Here is a 2800-nt window from a genome sequence, read left to right on the forward strand (position 1 = left end):
ACACCCAGTGCTCATCACAACAACTGCACTCCTGAATCCCATCATCTATTTCACCCATCCCTCCACCTTCCTCCCCTCTGGTAACCATCAGTTTGTTCTCCAAAGTTAAGAGTCTGTTTCTCTCTCTCTCTCTTATTTTTCCACTTATTTGTTGTGTTTCTTAAATTTCACATATGAGTGAAATCATATGGTATTTATATATATTTCTCCAAAAATATGGAATGTTTCGTGAATTTGCTTGTCATCCTTGCACAAGGGCCATGCTAATCTTCTCTGTGTCATTCCAACTTTAGCATATGTGCTTCCAAAGTGAGCACAAACTAGTGTATTTTTAAAGTCTGATGGTTGGGGCACCTGGGTGGCTCAGTCAGTAAAGCATCTGACTCTTGATCTCAGCTCAGGTCTTGATTTCAAGGTCATTAAGTTCAAGCCCCATATTGGGCTCCATGCTGGGCATGGAGCCTACATAAAAAATATAAATTAGTAAAGTCTGATGGTTATATAATACCATTTCTTCACCAATGCATATCGAAGAATGAAACTAATGACTGAGAAATGGAAGATGCTCACTTTCCTCATGCCTTGGTAATGGATTATTTAGACAGTCTGTTGCTTAGATCAATTCCTTATTCTTTTCACTATTCCAAAGAGTTTGGCCTGCCCAGAAGAAAATAACAAATCTACACAGCCATCAGAAAAGATGAATACCCAACTTTTACATCAACATGGGTGGGACTGGAGGAGATTATGCTAAGTGAAATAAGTCAAGCAGAGAAAGTCAATTATCATATGGTTTCACTTATTTGTAGAACATAAGGAATAACATGGAGGACATTAGGAGAAGGAAGGGAAAAATGGGGGGGGGGATTGGTGGGAGAGATGAACCATGAGAGACTATGGACCTGAAAAACAAACAGGGTTTTAGAGGGGAAGGGGGAGGGGGGATTGGTTAGCCAGGTGATGGGTATTAAGGAGGGCACATACTGCATAGAGCACTGGGTATTATACTAAAACAATGGATCGTGGATCACTACATCAAAAACTAATGATGTATTGTATGGTGACTAACATAACATAATAAAATTTAAAAAAAAGAAAATAAGAAATCAACAATAAGTCCAATAATTACTAATATTTCACAGTTGAGAAAATTGAACACAAAAGATTAAATTCTTCTCTGAGTTACAGGGCTAGTAAGTGACAGAACCAAAATTTTACCTCTAGGAGGACAACTCCAAAACACATGCTCTAAACCATTATAAGATATTGACTTTTACCAAAGAAAAATGGACAATATACACATATTACACTGGAAGTGATCACTAAATGTTATAGTTTCTAAGCTAGGCATGGCTAAAATACCTTTTATTTTAGCAAATATTTAAAAAAAATTGACCATCTATTAAGTATGAGCTGGTTTAATGCTAACCTAAACCAAATACATTTAAGTTTGGAATAGTCTAACTTTTTCTAAAAAAAAACTCTGAAAACAGATGAAAAAGAAAACTTCCAAGGGCCTGTGAAAACAACACTGACTCTGATATCATATAGGGTCTAAAACCAGGCTTTTCCATTAACTAGCTATGTGCATTGAGTGTGTACCTTAGCCTTTTCAAGCTACTCTAAAATAGTAATTGTAATAGTGTTATTCTTTTCAGTATTATGTATGTGAGAAAGTACCTAGCATCACAATTATTGATCATTATCAATTCCTTCCTTTAAATGTATGCTTTAATAAGCATCCTTTACCTACTTAAAGTGGCTTCAGCATTTTGTTTTGAGTTATTTTCATGCATAAAATGTATGTCATTTACAAATTATCACATCTGGTATTTGACAAATGTTAAGGGACCTCTCAATATTACTTAGCTCATATAAGTTCTATATATGTGGAAAAGAAATTCCATGATATTAAAATAAAGTATTGAAAAATTATATAGTCAGTTCAACAGAATTTTACATGATATCCAAAACAAAAAAAGAAAGAAAGAAAAAGAAAAGAAATCATGCCCATTCTTTTTATTTTCATTCAGTTCTCTACATTAACATCTACTGGTTGCAGCACCAGTAACTAGCTTGAAGAATACAAATGCTGCTGATCAGATAGTTACCTATTCTGAAAATTGTACAAAAAAAGGAGGAGGGGAGTGAATGAAATTAGAGCACAAGTAATTTAAGAAAAGAAAGATGTTGCTATACATGGCTATCATGAATTATTAAGAGAAATTGTGATGTTTCCTTCTTTTTCATTTCTGTTAGTTTAGATTCTTACTGGAAGCGTGTAAGAACTGTTTTCTAGTCACTCTCTCTTTGACTAATGCCAAAGAATCAATAAGCTAGGCATTTGAAGCAAAAATACATGATTAGGAGGGGGGAAAGATGGCAGAGGAGTAGGGGACCCTATTTCAACTGGTCCCCAGAATGGAGCTGGATATCTACCAGACCACTCTGAGCACCCACGAAACCAGCCTGAGATGTAAGAAGATCTGGATCTCTACAAACAGAATATCACAGGCGGTTGGTTTGGAGGTACGAAGCGGGGAGCCATGATTCCACGGGCAGATATCAGAGGATAAATGGCAGCAGGAGGGTGCCTGGCCGTGGGGATCCTACACCGTCAGTGAGTGACAGCCTTGCTCGCTGGGGACAGGACACAGACTCGCAGACCGTTAGCGGCGGGGAAAAGACATTAGGGCAGCCCCCGGGGTGGAAACCTGGAGCGGCGGGGCCATGCACTCGCACGAACTGGGAGAGGCTGGCGGTTTTAGAAGCACAAAGGGGAGAGATGTGCCCCGAACTG

General features: G+C 38.0%; 1 non-coding gene across 1 annotated transcript; it reads right to left on the bottom strand.

The window, feature by feature from the left end:
- Positions 1-210: 210 nt before the first annotated feature.
- Positions 211-317, bottom strand: LOC118520766 (U6 spliceosomal RNA). The gene has a single exon (XR_004909829.1). It is a non-coding gene; the product is annotated as a U6 spliceosomal RNA (small nuclear RNA).
- Positions 318-2800: the final 2483 nt, after the last annotated feature.

This window comes from Halichoerus grypus, chromosome X, assembly GCF_964656455.1.
Source record: "Halichoerus grypus chromosome X, mHalGry1.hap1.1, whole genome shotgun sequence".
In the NCBI taxonomy this organism is placed as follows: Eukaryota; Metazoa; Chordata; class Mammalia; order Carnivora; family Phocidae; genus Halichoerus; species Halichoerus grypus.